This window comes from Bos javanicus, chromosome 23 (genome assembly GCF_032452875.1).
Source record: "Bos javanicus breed banteng chromosome 23, ARS-OSU_banteng_1.0, whole genome shotgun sequence".
NCBI lineage: Eukaryota > Metazoa > Chordata > Mammalia > Artiodactyla > Bovidae > Bos > Bos javanicus.
The window spans coordinates 42901161-42921766 of NC_083890.1; the positions used below are offsets into that span (position 1 = coordinate 42901161).

Consider the following 20606-nt stretch of genomic DNA (forward strand, 5'->3'; position numbering starts at 1 on the left):
ATCCAATATCCCTTGTGATAAAGGGGCTGAGGCATTGGTCTTTAAACACCTCATTATGCCAACAGGAAGGAGTGAGGCTCTTCAACCAGTTCAGTAGCTGTTGAATCCAAAAGTTTAAAAGGTCCACAGATCCCCTGTAGAATCTGTTTCCTAGCCCGACTCCTGCTCTAGGATCTTCCTTATCCTAATCATTGTGTTATCACACTGTGACCTAGTAAGTGAGGCTCAACCGTGCCTGACTCTTTTGCAGCCCCATGGATGCGGCCAGGCTCCTCTGTCCATGGAATTTTCCAGGCAAGAATACTGGAGCGGGTTGCCATTTCCTCCTCCAGGGGATCTTCCCTATTTAGGAATCAAACCCGCATCTCTTACGTCTCCTGCACTGGCAGGCAGGTTATCATCAGTGCCACCTGGGAAGCCCCGTGGCACATTGGCAAGTGGATTCTCCATCACTGGTGCCAGCTGGGAAGCCCACTGTGATCTAACGCTATACTCTGGTCTCAGGAATGGGTGGTTGGCAGGATTGTCCATAAGGTGTCCTAAAAGACCTTGCTCCACATTTGCTGGGCAAGGAGAGCAGAGGGGCAGGGGGCCCCGAGGGGATGACTGCCTCCCCCTTCTTCTGCGCAAGAGCCCAGCAGGCAGGCTGAGCCAGATCCGCAGACAGCCGCTGCCAGCCGAGTAGAGGGCAGACAGAACACACCGAGAACCTGAGCTCCAAAGGGCCCAGCACCCAGCTCGCCGACGTGGGTGCGTGGGTGCGTCCGTCCGCACACACCGCCCCTGCCTGCAGCTCTCCCCACACGAGGAGCTGCTTTTGATCAAAGGCGGCTTGCCGCCCCCGAGGGGCAGGAGGAAAAGCCACAAGTGGTGACAAGCTCCAAAGACAGTGGAGTCACCATCCGCCGGAGTGGAAGAGTGGAATCTTCCGAAGCCTGCGGTCTGGGGAAAAAACCCAGGTGCCTATCCACTCGGCCACACCCACCGCAGGGGCAGGGAAAGGAAAACAACAGGCTGGAAAGGCAGGCCGCTTCCTGCTCTGTGCGGAGACAAACAGTGTCCTGCCAAGAACTGACCTGCAGAAGATGTTTGTTGGGTGAACCGGTCTTGAGCAAAGCAGAGTCAAGTTTGAATGTAGGCCCATGATACATTTCATCATGATTTGAAAAGATTAATAATGTAATACACCAAAAATCATTGATTTGTACACTTCAAACAGATAAATTATATGATATAGGAACTGTATCTCAATAAAGCCATTGTTAAAAATGCAAACAAGTAAAAAGACACATTTTGCAAAAAACAAAAGCAAAAAACCTAAAGCTCCAATTAAACTGTGTCTGTGAAAACTTTTTTAAAAGATGCTGTGTGTACTAGCAGAGTTTCTTGCCAGCAGCCTTGCACTGTCTTTAACTGCCTCCCTGCTCCCCATTCTTGGCTGTTTCTTGTATGTCACCACTGAGATTTGAGCTCAGCTTCAGGTGGGTGTTTCATGCAGGAGATGGTGCTTGGCTGCAGGCAGAACCCCTTGGTTTGGGGAGTTCTGATTCCTCAGCCACCTGATTCATCAGTCAGGCTGCCCACCTCTCAGACCCTGACCTTAAAAGTCTAATTTTCTCTCTTGCTGCTGCTGCTAAGTCGCTTCAGTCGTGTCCGACTCTGTGCGACCCCATAGACGGCAGCCCACCAGGCTCCCCCATCCCTGGGATTCTCCAGGCAAGAACACTGCAGTGGGTTGTCATTTCCTTCTCCAATGCATGAAAGTGAACAGTGAAAGTGAAGTTGGTCAGTCGCATCTGACTCCTAGTGACCCCATGGACTGCAGCCTACCAGGCTCCTCTGTCCATGGGATTTTCCAGGCAAGAGTACTGGAGTGGGTTGCCATTGCCTTCTCTGTAATTTTCTCTCTTAGCTGTGCCCTAAAACCCTGTATGCAGGCTCTTTGCCTTTCCTCCCTTACTTAGCACATCCTACACTTTTTTAAACCATCTCTTCTATCCTTGGTTTTCCCTTAAACCTTTAGCATTTCACTACATCACACCTTTAACTTGCTGAGAGCTGCAAGCAGGGTCATGGACTGTTTTGACTGAAGGAATCATTAAAATAGCAATAATTTACAATACACGCTGTATATATGCACACACAAAATACAGGTAGACACAAAGACAGAAACAGCTTGTCAGTGTATCTCCTCTCACTACATTGGGAAGGGTAATCTGGAATCCCTGACACTGCATTTGCTGCAAGAGGATTGGAAATATTCAACCAGCAATGATAGAAGAACTAGGTCGTAAAAACATCTTGTATATAAATATCTATTGTTCACGGGGAGGTGCCATGTCCAGATCAGGGCATATATTGTGATTAGATTTAACACTCATGTAAACATTTCCCAACCTGTCATTTTCTCAGCTGGATTTGTGCTTCACCCACATTAGACAGTCAGCAAAGAGTGCCAGAGAAGCACAGAAGACAGGGGGGGAAGCAATTAGGGTAGGGGAAAAAGAAGGAAAAAATAAAAACAGTCTTGAAAATATATCATCCTAACACGCAAAACAGGTAGTGTTCAGAGAAGATGTTAAGAGATTCAGAAAAAAGAGAATGACACTGTAAGAATGGTTGTAAGCATGTTTTTTATCTTACTAGAATCTTTAGAAAGTCAGCAATTTGCATACCGCACCTGTATTAATCAGATACTTGATTGAACAGAGGTTTCTCATTCCTTTCCTCCGTCAAACTGTCTAGGATGACACTGGGGGAATTGACTCTGATGTTCAAACGAGTAGCAGGGAGGAGTGTCTGGAGTCACCACTCAATGAAATAATTTAGCACTTTTATTAGGAAATCATTATATTTACCAAAGGAAAAACCTAATTTTCACAGCAAACACAGGAAAATCAAGCAGTTTCAAAGGCTGCATAAGAAAGATTAGTCAAGTACACATCTGTCCCCAAAGATAGACAAGTTGAACAGGTAAACCCACTCTTGGTTATGCAGACTTGTAGGTGGGTCATACAACAGCTTTGGTATTGTTTCTTACTCTGAGCGATTGCCTCCTGCCGTTGTTGGCTGGCTATGCAAGCGCTATCCTGAACTACCAACTACTACTTACTTTCCAGTGTCCTTTGTATCTAAGGGTGTCAGTGTGACTTGTCTTGGCCAAGGAAGTTTGCTGAGGATGAGAACGAAGCTGGGTTATGGGAAGGCTTGCATGAGACAGGTAAGCTGTCTTATGGGCTTCCCAGGTGGCGCCAGTGGTAAAGAATTCACCTGCCAAGCCAGAGACATAAGAGATGTGGGTTCGATCCCTGGGTTGGGATGATCCCCTGGAGGAGGGCATGACAACCCATTCCAGTATTCTTGCTGGAGACCCCCATGGACACAGGAGTCTGGTGGGCTACAGCCCATAGGGTCGCACAGAGTCAGACACGACAGAAGCAACTTAGTAAGCAAGCAAGCTATCTCTTCCCGTTGTTTCTGCCCTGTACGTGGTTTTGATGCTATGAGCTGCAAAAGTCATCTTACAGCTTCAGGATGGCAAGGACAAGGGACAAAACTCAACGCCTCAGGACGTCAGAGTGAACAGAGGAAACACGTGGCTCCCCAAAGATTCAGTTGAGTGGTTGAACCAACACCAGCCTCCAGCTCCCGCCAGATGTCTTAAGTGAAAAAGCAAATACCTATGGGCCTAAGGTACCATTTTGGATTTCTATTACCTGCAGCCCAAAGCATTTCTAAGTGACTCATCATGTACCAGGGATCCACATAGGCCCAAAGCAGGAGCTAGAATCTGGGTGTCTGATGAACTAGTGTTGCAAATTGCCTGAAGTCATCTGTTTGCACTTTTAGAAGTCGAATTACTTTAGCTTTCACCTTTAGATCTGTAATTTTCCTGGAACTGATATCTTTTATACCATGTAAGAGAAGAATCAAGACTTTTGACATATGGCTATCTAATTGACTCAGACCATTATGAAAAAAAAAATCTTTTAACCAATGCACTACTGTGTTAACTTTGTCATCAAGTATGACTTTATATAAATGAGTACACTTTTAATATTTTCTTCTGATATACTACTTGATATTTCTATTTTGTATGAACAGTAAGCTCCCTTAACTGTCTGCAGCTTTACAATACTTCTTTATATAATAAACTCTCCACTTTTATTTTTGTATTAAAAGAGTAGTTGACTATTATCCTTTGAATTTTCATACAAATTTTACAATCAACCTGTTGCTTTCCCAAAAAAGAGAAAAAGCAAAACATACATCTTAAATATCCTAGATATTTAATTTCTTGAGTATCTTGATCTGTTGGTGTCTTTATAACACTGAATCTTCTAATCTATGAATGTAGCCTATTCTTCTTTTATTTAGATCTTATTTGATTTCTCTCATAATGTTTTCTTGCACATTTTTCATTGTATTTATTTTAGAACTTGATGATTTGGGGATGCTATTATAAATAGTATGGATGTTATTTCCTTTACAATTGTTGCTGTACCATCATACCCAAAGTTTAACTTCTGTAGTTTCAGTAACCTGCAGTCAACCATATTCTGAAAATATTAAATGGTAAATTCTAGAAATAATTCCTAAGTTTTAAATTGTGTACTATTCTGAGTAGCATGATGGAATCTTTCACTGTTCCTATCCATCCTGCTGAGGACCTAGAATCATCATTTTTTCTAGTGTATCCATGCCGTATATGCTGCCTGTATCAGAAAAAAATATAGTCCATATAGGGCTTGGTACTGTCTAAGGTTCTGACATCCACTGGAAGTCTTGGAACATATCTGCTGCAGATAAAGAGGAAATACTGTATGTAGGAATAAACTGATTATTGTATATTGGTATTGTATTTAGTGGCGTGGCTGAACTTACTTAATAATTCTAATTATTTTTCTATAAATTCTTTTGTATTTTTCTAAATGCACCATCATGTCATCTACAATAGCAATAATATTGTATCTTCCTTTTGAAACCTCATTGCTTTTATCTCTTTTTTCTTGCTAGTAATTCAAATAAAACACTAAAGAAGGTGACTCTGGTATCTTTTCTCATTCCTAATCTCAAGGGATGGCTTTCATTATTTTACCTTTAAGTATGATGTTTGCAGTAGATTTTTTTGAAGATGCCCTTTATCAGATTAAGAGAATGACTTCTGTATTTATTTTGAGAAGGAAGAATTTTATTCAGAATGCATACTGAATTGTATCCAATGCTTCTACATTTACAGAGATGGCCACATCTCCTTTATTCTGTTTTTATTATTCTAAATTGCCTATATTATCCTAGGTCTAATTTATCATTCTCCTTTATACTATTAATGTGTTCAATTATAATTGCAGTCTTTCGATTATTAAACCATTCCTATATCTCTGGAATTAACCCAAATTGGTTCTGATTTGTACTTTTTATACATCACTGGATTTGACTTGCAAATATTTTAATTAAGAATTTTAAATCTACAGTCATGAAAGAGATTCATCTTTAATTTTTCTGACTTGTGATGTCCTTGTATTATTTCAAATTATAGTGAAAGCGTTAGTAGCTCAGTTGCGTCTGACTCTTTGAGACTCCATGGATGTAGCCTGCAAGGTTCCTCTGTCCATGGAATTCTGCAGGCAAGAGTAATGGAGTGGGTAGCCATTTCCTTACATCTGACTTTATAAAACAAGTTTTAAAATGTCTTTTGTTTTCTTATTCTCTGGAAGAGTCATCCAAGATCATTTATTTATTAAAGTTTAGAAAAATTTTCCAAACTGGACCTGGAGTTGTCCTGAGGGCAAGGTTTTTAATAATGGATTCAATTTTAATAGATACTGGAATTCCTATTTCTCTCTGCATTTATTTTGATAAGATGTGTTTTTATAATCTATCAAATGTATTGGAATAAAAAAATTCATCATATCATTGATTTTCCTTTAATGTAAGGAGAATATGTAATGATGTCCCTTTTTTCCATTCCTGCTGTTGAGAAGTCTGGGGTTAGTGTTGCATGTTTTAAAATAATAAATTTTTTTTTAAAAATCTGGCTACTTTTACGATTTCTACCTTTAGTTTTCACAGTCACGTTTCAGATCATAATATATCTAGATAATATATCTATATCTTGTATTTATCCCATTGGGGTTTATATGCTTCTAGAATCTATGGCTGGTCTCTTTTTCAGTTTAGGAAAATTCTTAGCTGTCATCTCATCAAATTTTGCTTCAGTTTCATCATCTTCTTGTGGGATTCTAATTATAAATTGGGACTCTACTTCCATGCATGCTAGGGCTTTTCCCTCTGCTCCACAGCCTGGAAAAGACTTGAGAGATGCAGCTGCCCTAAGTGAACAGTGTCTGTGGCCTATTTGTAGACTATTTAACCATGTACCCTCCTTAGAGAGCTCTTCCTTATAGAGTTTCTCTCTGCATCACCCAATTCTCACCCTCTGTCCTTCTCCTTAAACGTATTCTGAGCTGCCTCCTAGTCCCGGATGCAGTGCCCGTTCCGATCACTCTTTCCTTGCTCCTACAACCTGCTTTGAAAGCTATATCCAGGAGGGTTTCCTGAACACTCAGGGAGGATCTTGGATCAAGTCTTTGACTTTTTTAAAATTTATTTTTGGCTGCTTTGGGTCTTCGTTGCTGCTATGGGCTTCTCTCATTGTGGTGCACAGGCTTCTGACTGTGGTGGCTTCTCACATTGCAGAGCTTCGGCTCTAGAGCAGGGGATTGGTAGATATGGCACATGGACTTAGATGCCCCACAGCATGTGGAATCTTCACAGACCAGGGACTGAACTCATGTGCCCTGCATTGGCAGGCAGATTCTTAACCACTGGGCCACCGGGAAAGCCCCCACATCTGTGCCTTTCTATCAGCTTTTGGCTGTCTATGCAGAGTGCAGGAAAAACTAATATAATTAGTCAGGAGGATGAGATAATGTAACTCTGGAATTTAATACCAGAACCTTTTATCCACGGGAGGATAAGACAGCCATAATCCCTCCTGGTCTTTAAAAAGGTTTCATCTTAGTCTTTATGGTTGGATGTCATCACCGGTTCAATGGACATGAGTTTGAGCAAGCTTCGGGAGATGGTGAAGGACAAGGAAGCCTGGCATGCTGCAGTCCACGGGGCTGCAAAGAGTCGGACACGACTGAGTGACTGAACAACAACAAATAATAATTTTATGTTTTTAAATGTTGCCTTAACTACCCACTTCCCCAAACAAAAGAAAAAGAAAGAAAAAAGTGGACTTGGTATATAACCCCTTGTGTTCGCCTCAGAACAACCTGATGAAGATTTATTATTGTCACTTTAGAGCTTATATAACAAGGGATGGAACTTGGTCTTGTCCATCTGTTTTCGAGTCTGGGCACGTGTGTGCAGGCATCCAACTCTGCAACCCCATGGACTGTAGCCCTCCAGGCTTCTCTGCCCGTGGGATTATTTAGGCAAGAATACTGGAGTAGGTGTCCATTTCCTCCTCCAGAGGATCTTCCTGACCCAGGGATCGTCTCCCGCATCTCCTGCCTTGGCGGCGGATTCTTCATCACTGCACCACCTAGGAAGCCTGGGCACGTGCAGTGATATGAAGATCCAGCCTCCCTCTCATTCTCCTTTAGCCCCCTACACCCTCTTGCTCTCTGCAACGCAATCAATAGATCTAATGAAAAACCAGGTGACGTAGGACCAGGACCCCACTGGCTACAAGACTCCCCGCTCGGCTCTGCCCCGTGTGGAGCAGCATGTAAGGACCTTCAGCTCTGCTCACCTGTAATCAAGTTGGGAAGGTTTTGCTTGGCCCCATGACACCCGCTGGGCTTCTCCCCCAGGCCTCTCACCCTTTCACTTCTCAGCAATTCAGTAAGACTTCAGTAAGATTTCTGCGTCCACAATCTTCGAGGCTTTTTTTTTTCCTTAGGCGACAATGAACCTTCAGTGAGGGCAAGGGCGAAGACACCTGTTTAATGAAAAGGCTGTGCTATGCTTAGTTGCTCAGTCGTGTCCAACTCTGCGACCGCACGGACTGTAGCCCGCCTGGCTCCTCTGTCCATGGGGATTCTCCAGACAAGAATATCGGAGTAGTGGGTTGCCAGGCCCTCCTCCAGGGGATCTCCCCAACCCAGGGATGGAACCCAGGTCTGCTGCATTGCAGGTGGATTCTTTACCGTCTGAGCCACCAGGAAGACACTTAAAAAAAAAAAGCACCAGGCAGGCAGGTAGAGAAAGGGTCATGAGAGCGAGCTTTGCACCAGGATGTGGCTTTGTGTGTGCGCTCAGAAGCCACTGCATGTGTGTGGATACGTGTCTTATGTGCATTTCATTGGCTCTGAGCACGGACAGGACCAAGGAAGGGGCGGGGCAGCTTTGAGGCCGTGGGTGGGGAAGGAGAGGGGGTCCTCAGGTGGGGCGACGGAGGCTGGGGTGTCTGGGTGGCAGCCGTGGGTGCAGTCTCGGAGCTGCTGACTGACATACGATTCCCGGCAGGCCGTCACCCATGTGCTCATCATCCTGCCACTCAGCCTTAAGAGATGCTCTGTGTTTACCCGTCCGGAAGGCCCGGCTCAGGCCGGCCTCTGCCTCATTGGGCAGGCCGTCGCAGCCATCAGCCGTCATCATTCCAGAGGCCTGTCACACAGCCCAACACCCGCCGCAATTCCCGGGCACTTGAAAGGCACCAGGCCCCTTCCGAGCAAGCACAGCATCCACGGAGGCGCCTCTTCTCTCCTCCCCGCTGCCCTCCGTGAGCGCCCACCAGCTGCCTGCCCCCAACCCATTAGCCCCAGACAGAACAGACAACCCAGCAGCCCAGGGACTCTGTTTTCCACTGTCATTGCCTCCAAGTCAGGTGTGAGGGTCAGGGGGGCCCGCGGGGTGAGGCTGTTAATCAGTTAGAAAACCCTGATTGCATCTTAATAACAAATGCAAAGCACCCGAGAGCAGCAATTTGCAGTAATGGGAAAAATCAGCAGGTCCCTGGGGGTTGACAGGAAGTAAACACTCTCCAGGCTCAAATTGGGGGGAGGAAAAATCATTTGTGAGAGCGTCCTGGCAGGGCTTAAAGCTGCGCTGTTGTCTGTCCTAAGAGGGGAGACGCTGGAGTGAGAAGAGACCAACAATAGATGGAGGAAGGCCCAGCTGTTGGGCATGGCCTCACCCTCAGGCAAAGAGCCTCCACCCTACCAGCCTCCCTGCCTCCCAGAGGATTCCAAAACTATCATACTCTTTCTGGCCCTGGGGCCTCCCTGGTGGCTCAGATGGTAAAGCATCTGCCTGCAATGCTGGAGACCTAGGTTTGATCCCTGGGTTGGGAAGATCCCCTGGAAAAGGAAATGGCAACCCACCCCAGTATTCTTGCCTGGAAAATTCCAGGATGGAGGAGCCTGGTCGGCTCTAGTCCATGGGGTTGAAAAGAGTCTGACACGACTGAGTAACTTCACTTTCTTTCTTTTCTTTCTCTCTGGCCTCTCTGGGTGCCAAGCGCCCATCAGAAACAAACAGAAAAAAATCTCTCACAAAATCTGGCCAAACAAGGGTATCCAACTCAAAGCATTTGAGATTGATGGGCAACCAGGCAAAAACAAAAAACTCAAAGCATTCGAGATGGAAGAGCAAGCAAGCAAAGGTTCATTTCCCCCTCCAGCCTCAATGACTGTACACACCTCTCTCTGTAGTCAGAGGGGGTTGGGAACTCACCATTAAATATTTCTATCCTGCTGGGACATTCCTTTCTTTTACAACTTCCTCAGAATGGGAAGGAGCAGTTATCCCCACTAGAAGGTGAAATGTTTTTTCATAGCATCAATTTTTCTTCCTCTTTGAAAACGTTCCCAGCACCAAACACGCACATTTTTCTTAAATGTAATTTGATTTGGATGGTTTCTTGACCTGCATCCAAATCCAGCCGTGGGTAATTATTACTGTCACTATTGTTATTAATACTGATATTTATCATAATCTCACAAATGCTGGGACAGCCCTTAATCTTGCTGTTTTATTTGGTTGAAAGGAAAATGGAAACCACTGGCCCCCCTCCCAGTTGATCCTCTTGTATTCACCTTCCCCGACTCCTACCATGCGAATAATCAGCCCGGTTACCAGTGAACTCGTCAGCTCTAACTCTGAATTGCATTCAGGGCATAGAGACAATGCCAGCAGGTGGAAGAGTCAAATAGTCAGAAATATCTCACTACAACTGAGGAAATATCTAATTGTCAGGGCTTCTCACCAAATGCTTCGCGAACCAGTGAGCTCTCTATAGCCAGAAATATACAGGTAGAGGCCACAGAGATTATCCTTCAGTTCAGTTCAGTTCAGTCGCTCAGTCGTTTCCGATTCTTTGCAACCCCATGGACTGCAATACGCCAGGATTCCCTGTCCGTCACCAACTCCCAGAGCTAACTCAAACTCATGTCCATCTAGTCGGTGATGCCATCCAACCATCTCATCCTCTGTCGTCCCCTTCTCCTCCCGCCTTCAATCTTTCCCAGCATCAGGGTCTTTTCAAATGAGTCAGTTCTTTGCATCAGGTGGCCAAAGGATTGGAGTTTCAGCTTCAGCATCAGTCCTTCCAATGAATATTCAGGACTGGTTTCCTTTAGGATTGACTGGTTTGATCTCCTTGCAGTCCAAGGGACTCTCAAGAGTCTTCTTCAATACCACAGTTCAAAAGCATCAATTCTTCAGCACTCAGCTTTCTTTATAGTCCAACTGTCATATCTGTACATGACTACTGGAAAAACCATAGCCTTGACTAGATGGACTTTTGTTGGCAAAGTAATGTCTTGCTTTTTAATATGCTGTCTAAGTTGGTCTCCTTTTCATCCAAGGAGCAAGCATCTTTTAATTTCCTGGCTGCAGTCACCATCTGCAGTGATTTTGGAGCCCAAAAAAATAGTCTCTCACTGTTATCCTTCAGGTATGCCATTTAGGGAGGTAATGAATTAGGACCTTGGGTCTCAGATTTCAGGTCCATCGGAATCACTTGGAAGGTTTGTTCACAGATCTCTAGGATCCTTCCCAGCAATAGTTGCTAATTCACTAAGTCTGAGGAGGAGTCCAAGAAATTGCATTCTTCTTCTTTTTTTAATATTTATTTAATATTTATTTGGCTGTGCCAGGTCTTAGATGTGGCACTTGGGATCTTTAGTCATAGGGTGAAATTAAAAGACACTTGCCCCTTGGAAGGAAAGCTTTAAAAGACACTTGCCCCTTGGAAGGAAAGCTATGACAAACCTAGATAACACATTAAAAAGCAGAGACAACACTTTGCCGACCAATGTTCATATAGTTAAAGCTATGGTTTTTCCAGTAGTCCACGGGGTAGCAAAGAGTCAAACATGACTTAGTGACTAAATAACAACAACAACATCAAATTGGAACTCAGTCGCGGCATGTGGGATCTAGTCCCCTGACCAGGGGTTGAACTCCAGTCCCCTGCACTGGGAGCACTGGGAGCACTGGGAGCACTGGGCCACCAGGCAAGTCCCGAGAAACTGCATGTCTAATGAGCTCCCAGATGATGCTCTGAGGCAGCTGGTCCAAGGACATGCTTCGAAACCATTAAACTAAGGAGAAGGCTAGATCACTTAACTCTCTCTGGAGGCTAAGATTTTATGATGTTACAAAATAAGGATTATTTAAGAAGTCACCAAGAGTGCCTGGCTCTGGGTAAAGGGATGAGGTGTGACAGTTCTCTTACAAACTTAATATGCACGTTTAACAAGAGGACAACTTCACCCTTCACCTTTCAGCACTGTCGTGTCTCCATAGATAAGCTGATTCATCCCACAAATGCTTAGATGCCGGTCCAGCCTATCACTGGAAATTTTCCACTGCCTCATTTAGTTGAGGTGGATACGCGCACATACACAAAAAGATAAACCCCTGGTTTTTACTCTCCCTGGAATAACTGTACACCTTCTGGCTGCAGCATTTTTAACAAAAATAAAAGGACAAAAAAAAGTCCTTTTCCCGGACACAGGGTAACACAGCCTCAGCTTGTGATTTCTCTTACTCTGTTTCTTTCCGGGGCTGTGAAATCCCCTGGAACCCTGTTTTCAGTAAGCCGTGTATGGGTTACTGAAGCCCAGCCTTGGGCGGCTGTAAAGGGGAGTAAGGAGAGGAGAGCAATCTCAGTAAACATCTCACAGAATATGACCCTGTATGAGGGCTTCCTGACGGCAGAGCATCTTCCACAGCCATTATCATATCTGATCCCCAGAAAACTATAGAGGACAGACAGGAGAGGCGGCATTAACTTTGTATTACTGATTAGGAAATTGGTGCAGACTTTCTGAATTGCCCAAGGGTCACCGAGTGCACCACAAGTGTGTAGAAGAAAAATTCAGGTTTTCTGACTCTTGGTGAAATCTTTTCAACTACCTCAAACTGCTCTTGAAACAAAGCAGGAGCAAGGACGATGGCCAGGAAAACGGTAAATCTGCAGGAGTTGGATAGAGACCGAGTGTCTGGACAGCCACCGGCTCTCCTCCTTCCTCTTCTCAGTCTGTCTGGCAGGTATTCTCACAGACCCATCCATCTGTTCATGCATCCACCCATCTTTGGACCCACCCATTCATTCATCCATTCATTCAGGTTCTCAATCCATCTATCCATCTTCCCACCCACTTACCCACCCACCCATTCATCCATTCATGCATCCAGGTACTCAACTGTCTATCCATCCACCCATCCTTGGTCCCACACACCCATTCATCCATTCATGTACTCATCCATCTATCCATCCACCCATCCACCCACTCACCCATCCATCCACTCATCCATTCACTTCATTTCAATGACAGAAACAGGCCTAGAGAACTGAAGTGCCTTGCCCAAGATCACATAGGTAGTTAGTAGCAGAGTCAGGACTAGAACTAAATATAGAACTCAACTTCTGAATCTCAAAAAAGTATCTACTATTAGCATGCTACTTTTCATGAGAATGGCAGCATAATATTAGAGTAGATTTGCTGAGGTAATTCTTCCCTATGTTTTCTGTTACCCTGTGACTATTCCCTTTATTCTAGAATTAGCCTGATATTTTATGCTTACAGCCTGAGTGAAGGAAAGAGATATAAGAACAAAGTTCCCCTATGGTATGAAGGGTGCCAGGCAGATATTTTTGCAGGGGATAGGGAACTGTCTGTAAAAACAGTTGGAGCTACCCTAAATTATCCTGTCAGTAGCACTGGAATCGGAGAAGGCAATGGCACCCCACTCCAGTACTCTTGCCTGGAAAGTCCCATGGACGGAGGAGCCTGGTGGGCTGCAGTCCATGGGGTCGCTAAGCGTTGGACGAGACTGAGCGACTTCACTTTCACTTTTCACTTTCATGCATTGGAGAAGGAAATGGCACCCCACTCCAATGTTCTTGCCTGGAGAATCCCAGGGACGGGGGAGCCTGGTGGGCTGCTGTCTATGGGGTCACACAGAGTCGGACACGACTGAAGCGACTTAGCAGCAGCAGCAGCAGCAGCACTGGAATAAGGGTCCAACCTCATACAATTCTGACAAAGAATCACTGCTCCATCCAGTGGAAGTGATCTCATCACCAACCTACTCTTCTATAAAGAGCCAAACCCTGGGGCCCTTGGCTGATCTTATAGGTACAAGGTCTAGGGCCCCTTGGGCATCTGGTAGACATCTGGCATCTGGAGGAAAGGGTCAGACAGTGGTCCAAAGGAGAGAAACGGAGATGGGCCTATGTGCCTTTCAGGGGCCAGAGGAAGATTTAGAAAAGTTCAGAGAAGACACTGCAAAGCATGGGGTTCCTTGAGGCACAGGGCCTGGGCAGGGGTCCCATTTGTCCGAGTTAATAACAGTACTGCACCAGACCACAGAGGGAGGGAAAGTCAGTACAAGCTTGGACGCGGGGGCACTAAAAATACTTGATATAGAAGCAAATGTTCTCCACCCTGGGGCGAAACAAAGATTCTCTGGGCTGGAAGAATGAGGAAGAAAAAAGCTGAAAGGGAAGGAAAGAAAGCTGAGATGCTGTTGAGTTTCACCCAGCCAAGTCAGAAAGGAAGAGTAAGGAGTGACAGAAACCCCTGAGTTCCTGAGATGACGGTGCCCCTGGGCCAAGCCCCACGACCTGCAGCTCCCACCTCCTCTTCCGCCCGATTCCACCAGGCCCGGCAGGGTGAGGAGTGGAAAAAGTGTCTGTGAAGTGTGTCTTCGTGGGTGGGCCTGAGGCAGCTCAGAAGTCCTCCTTGAGTGTGGATCACACAGGTGATATGTTTTCAGTGCTCCTAAGAGTGGTGGAGAGGGCAGAAATGGGGTGGGGTGGGGGAGAGGGAAGAAGGGGGGAGGGGAAGGGGAGGGGAAGGGGAGGAGAAAGGAAGGGGAGAGGAGAAAGGAAGGGGAGAGGGGAAGGGAGGAGAAAGGGAGGGAGGGAGCAGGAGGGGAAGGAGGGAGGGGAAAGGAAGGGGAGAGAGACAGAGAGAGAACCCTAAGAGGTTTCGGTATCAGAAGCAAAGGAGTCCCAAAAGAGACCACAGGAGGAAGAAGGGCCTCTCAGCAGAGGCGAGAGATAAGACCCAGGCTAAGCCAGCCCTCCTGCTCCCAGACCCCCCATTTCAGCACCGCATGCCTCCCAGAGAACAGATGCAGCCTTGAGGTGGAGGACCCTGACTGGACCAAGGGTAGGTTTTTACCACTTGGCTGAATGGGGGCTCAGAATAGAAATGAAATTGTTACTGAATGCAAAAAAAGACATTAAAACACTATACACTCTTGCCTATCTCACTTTTTAATTTAGCCTCATACGTAATACAAGAGGCTCTAGTGAAAAGTGACAACTGAAATCCTAGAGAATTCGAATAGACAAGGGTGCTCAGGAACCGTTCTGTCTTCAAGACCCGGGTGAAGGTTGGACAGAAGAAAACAGGTTCTGGGAATCGCCTGGCATTCTGTTTGTCACTTGGGGTTCTCTGTCTTGGTCTCTGGCATGTCCCCGGGGGCCCGTGATGTGGAAGAGATGGCAGAGAAGTGGCTGTACACTCTGTCCCTTCACCCTCACGCCAGCCCCTTACAAAACGATGTGAAAAGCCTGCAGAAATGGCCCCAAGCACGTCTCCGCAGGGTTACAAGCAGCACTGGCAGGGCTGGCAGGCTGTGGGGTCACGGCTTTGTTCTCATTTGACAGCAGTGAAACAGGAAGCTCTGCTCGGGCACACTGGCTTGCCTTGACCCTGCTCACGGGAGCCCTTCTCTGTGTGCAGGAGCAGGTTCACGGCGGGTCTTGGACAGGACAAGCATTACTATTCACCAGCAGCCCTGGGAACTCTCCCTGAGGCCTCCACTCCAGTCATTTCATAACCTGGCAAGAATCGTGTCACCTTCCGGGGTTTTCAGCACTGATGACACTCTTGTTTCCTCATGAAAAAGCCTGGGTCACCTGAGGACGCTTCTTGCATGGATCCAGCTGGCCTGCACCTTCCTGTCACCAATTCCCTGTGTTCCCTCCAGGGGCGCTGAGCATCGTTTTCACTGTGATGAATACACTGTAACTGAACTAGTTACAAGGATTAAAAAACAAGTCTTTGCAATCTGCTAAGTAACGCCTTGAGCCCTTGTCCTCTTTCAAAAAGGAAGACAGCAACTGATACCCCACCAGGTTTTAGCTGGGCTTACTGAAAAGCCGTATTTTTATTTTTATTTATTTTTCTTACTTCTTATTTTGTATTGGGATATAGTCAATTAATAATGTTGTGATAGTTTCAGGCAAACGGTGAAGGGACTTGGCCATACATATACATGTGTCTGTACTCTCTCAAGCTCCTCTCTCACCCAGGCTACCACATAACATTGAGCAGAGTTCCATGTACCATAACTTTTTAAAAATACAAGTGTAATATGAACCAGCCACACATCTCAATATTTCACCTGCTTGTAGAGAACATGTCTCCAAAAAAGTTTTTGGGGAAGAGCACTGCAGTATAAGGGCAATGAGGTCAGATCACCTGCTCATTGTATATACACAAATTATATGTGGAAAAGCCCAGAAGGCATATCCTGTCAGGAGGTGGATCAAATCACCGATAGTCACTGATTCAGCTGTTACTGATGGTGCTCCTAACTCCCAAACCACCCAAGGTACAGCAGGGTATATACCAATAAAAAGAACATGCAAACTGCTTCACCCTCACATAAACGGGGACTCAAGGTTTTACCTATAGGGAACAACTGGAGAACAATACAAAGAATTCTTGTAATTAGTGAATACAGTAAGAACAGTGGTTGATACGCAATAAGTCCTAGGCCTTTGGTAAGCATTTGACATACATTATCTCATCAAAACTTTAGGAAGACAAAGACAAGCGCTGTTATTAGACTGATTCCATTGAAACAGAGACCGAGAGGTCTGCACTGGCCCAAGGTCATGTGGTCAGAAAGGCAGGACTTGAACTCAGGTCTGCTTGACCTCAGAGAGCTCAAGCACTGAGGTCTGTTCTGTGCATGCGTCAGTGAGTAGCCCAGACAGGACGTGCTGGGGTCATTAGGAGAAGACAAAGAAGACCACAGGGCAATGCCTGCTATGTCAGCAGTGCACCAAACCTGGCCTGAATTGGGACCCAAGTAAAAAGGCCAGTCTGGCAGCTGGGCTGGTCTCGGTCATGTGGGAGAGCTGTGAGCGCTGGGCAGCTCCACTCCCAGGTCCGTCTGACTGCAATCTGGAAAAGTAAGCAATCTCTGCAGCGTCACACAGATCCCTGAGCTATGAAAGGTGGTAATTAAACAAGCTGCTGTCCAACTCCTGTCTTGGGGAGAGGGTCAGAGGAGGACACAGGATAGCTCAGGACACAGCTCGAATCCTGGAAGCGTACCTCCTTCGTAGGAACTTCTTTGATTGGCTGTGTTCATGCACCTTGAGTGTCATCAGATTGGCACTGGCCCTGACACCCAAAACCACCTGAGACGGGCACGTTTCACCTGCTCTGTGAACGGGTACTAAGGTTCCCAGCTTTCCCATGTAAGGCCTGAAGCCATCGTGAAGTAACCAGATGTCAATGATACGTAAGATAGAGTGCTGCATCTTGATTGTGTGAAATTGGAATCTGAGAACCTCTCCTCTCTTTGGGAGGTAAGAATGAGGTGAGAATGGGAGACAAAGATGGGAGTGGGAAGTGAAAATAATCTTTTGGAAGGGTGAGAGATGTGAGTCCAGGGGACCCATTTCTTTTTCTTCATCATAAGCTAACGTTTTTATTTAGTGGGAAAAACATCCAAGGAAATGTTTCTGGGAGCTTTCACACACATTTCTAAGTAAAATTCCAAAATTCTCTGGAGTATGATCTAACACATTATTGTCTAATGTATTAATGTCTAATAAAAGCAACTCTCATTTTATTCTTAATATAGTTAAGAGTGTACAGTACGTGTGCTAATAACATGCATGTATTTTCCTATCCAGTCTCTTAATAACTCTATGAGGTAAGCATTATGCTCCTTGCTTAATGAGGTGAAGAACTAAGGGATAAGAAGTCCAGTAATTTGTTGTTGCTGTTCAGTCACTAAGTCGTGCCTGACTCTTTGTGACCTTAGGGACTGCAGCACACCAGGCTCCTGTCCTCCACTACCTCCTGAAGTTTGCTCAAATTCATGTCTGTTGAATCAGAGATGCTGTCTAACCATCTCTTCCTCTGCTGCCCCCTTCTCTTTTTGCCTTCAATCTTTTCCAGTATCAGGGTCTTTTCCAACAAGTCAGCTCTTCATATCAGGTGGCCAAAGTACTGGAGCTTCAGCATCAGTTCTTCCAATGAATATTCAGAGTTGATTTCCTTTAGGACTTACTGGTTTGATCTCCTTGCTATCCAAGGGACTCTCAAGAATCTTCTCCAGCACCATGATTTGAAAGCATAAGTTCTTCAGTGCTCACTCTTCTTTATATTTCAACTCTCACATCCGGACATGACTACTGGAAAAACCATGGCTTTGGCTATACGGACCTTTGCTGGCAAAGTGATGTCTCTGCTTTTTAATATGGTTTTTTCAGTAACTTACCCAATTTCAGTAATTTAAAGTCAAATGGCCAGGGGACACTGGAGCGTGGGTTCAAACCCCAATCTGCCTGAACCCAAAGTCTTAGCTCTTGACTGGCTCCAATGGCAGAGTAATTATCAAGTCACTTTCCTCTCTCTACGCATAATGTGATATGTCTACAATGAACCAAGACTCATTTGCACAAGGGACTCCTCTGCATAATGGGAAGTTCAGTTTTACACACAACCTGATGTTTATTCTTCATAGTTTCCTTTTCAAGCCACAAGATCATGAGCAGCACCACCAACGAAAATCCAATATTTTTAAGCAAGGGTTAGAAAGCAGGTGTTCAGAGTCAATAGCTAATTTTTTAAAGGTACATTTTATACACAGTAAAAGGTATAGATCATAAGTGTGCATCAGTGAGTTTTGGCAAACCTATACACCTGCATAATTACCACCCAGTGAAGATAAGAATATTTCTATCACACAAGAAATTTCCATTTTCCTACCTTGCGAGCAATCACCATTGTAATTTCTAACACCACAGATTTATTTGCTGTATATGTGTGGGTCAGTTTCTGTACTCTATTCTATTTTCCATTGATCTATTTGTCTACTATAATGCCAATATATTAATTACTGTAACTTTACAATATATTGTGAAATCAGATGATTTTAGTCCTCCAACTTTGCTCTTTTTTTAAAGTTTCTTTTTATATTCTAGGTCACTTGCAGTGACACAAAAATTTGAGGACCAGTTTGTCACTTTTTATTAAAAAAAAAAAAAAGCCTGAGATTTTGATTGGGAATGCACTGAATCTATGTATAGACAGCTGACATCTTAACAACATTTAATTCTTGATTCAAGAAAGAAAGTCCTTGAATATGATGTACCTCTTAATAATCTGTCTTCTTAAATATCTCTTAGCATATATCTTTTATAATTTTGTTTAATCTATTGCCAAGTATTTTATGTGTTGGTACTACTGTGAATTATTTTTATTTCATTTTAATTTATTTGCTATTAGTATATAAAAATAAAATCAATTTTTATACATTGACTTGTACCTTGCAAATTTGATAATTATTTGCTATTTCTAGCATTATTTTGTAGATCCCTTAGGATTTTCCATGTGTACAATCATTTGTATCTAAGAACCAGTCACTTCTTCTTTTCCAATCTTTATGTCTTTTCTTTTTCTTGCCTTATTACCGTGGCTAGGACCTTCAGTACCTGTTGAATATAGGAGATGAAAGCAGATGCTTTTGTCCTATTTCTTATCTTAAATAGAATGTGTTCAATAGTTCTTCATTAAGTATTAAGTTAGCAGAAGGATTTTTATCTCTGCCCTTTTTCAGATTTAAGAGGCTTTTTGTTTTTGTTTTTTTACTGAGAATTTTTAATCTATAAATGGTTGTTGAATTTTGTCAAATGCTTTTTTTTCCCATCTCATTACCTATTTGTATTTTTATTTAAAACTGAGCTCCAATTATTTCTTTCAGCTATTTGCTGTTTATCTCCTTATTTTCTGATATGTGTGGTCTCCTAGGCAATTTTGCTGACGCCAACACAGCATGAAGCCGGATTCATACGTGACTGAAATCTGGTATTTCCTGACAGCTGTACTTTTGTGTGGTAGCTTCTGTTTTCACTCAAATACTGTTCATTGTAGGAATGTTTTTAATTTTGAGCCAAATCATACTAGAATTACATATTTAACTATTAGAAATAGTCATTACAGAGTTTTTTTTTTCCACCTACTACATTTCTTGAGACAAATGTAGTCAAAAGCCTCAGAACTTGGCTTGTTCATCAATTCACAATCTGAAAAAGAAATGCAGAAATATTGCATGTCTTCCCTTTGTATCAAAAACCATGCAGTCAAGACAGATTGGAAAGAAAATGAAGCACTGAGATGTGCCGTCCAGCAGCCAAATACCATGTCATCTGTGGATCAACCTGACCAAACTACGTGCATTAGGGAGCAGTTTGGGGAAAAAGACAGGCTATGACCCTGCCAGCCTAGATGTGGCTAGGAAAAATAACTACCTCATCCCCAAGGATTGCTACACACTGCTTATACTATTTCCTTAACAACTGCCACCCAGTCTCTAAAGGAGTTATCCATCATATCATTAGACATGACAATTTAAATGCTTGAAGCCAAGCCTAGGCCAAATTAAGAGTTAGGTTTTTTTCCCCCCTCTGTGGTTTCATACTTTATATCTCTCTTTTCCTTTTCCTTGTTTTCTTTACTTCTAAACGGTTCTGTCAGCCAAACATACCAAGTGTCTAGAAAGCAACTTTTGTCTCCGACTACAAAAGAACAGATGCTCAACCAAGACTTTCTCTTCATGGTCAACGTGGGGATGGTCTTATTACAGTGATATTCTCAAATCTCAAACTCTTCTGGAACAAGCATTCCTTTGAAACTACGCTCAGGGTCAAGTCACTCATGAAAACCAACCTTTGTACTTTTGGCCTGAATGTTGCATCTAGTGAGAAAACCCTGCCAAACTGAAGGGAGTTGGAGGAAATAAGTTTACAAGTGTGACATTCTTACATCCTCCTGGAAATTCACAAGATACATTTGTGTATCAAAAGCTCTTTGATATATTCT

At 44.1% G+C, this 20606-nt stretch overlaps 1 long non-coding RNA gene across 1 annotated transcript in view; it reads right to left on the reverse strand.

Annotated features, from left to right (window-relative positions):
- Positions 1-2819: 2819 nt before the first annotated feature.
- Positions 2820-20606, reverse strand: part of LOC133236674 (uncharacterized) — a 57564-nt gene continuing 39777 nt past the window's right edge. Inside the window, exons 3-4 of the long non-coding RNA XR_009732978.1 lie at positions 7766-7954; positions 2820-7127 (exon numbers count right to left, since the gene is read on the reverse strand). This is a non-coding gene — a long non-coding RNA (uncharacterized LOC133236674). The remainder of the gene's footprint in view (positions 7128-7765; positions 7955-20606) is intronic.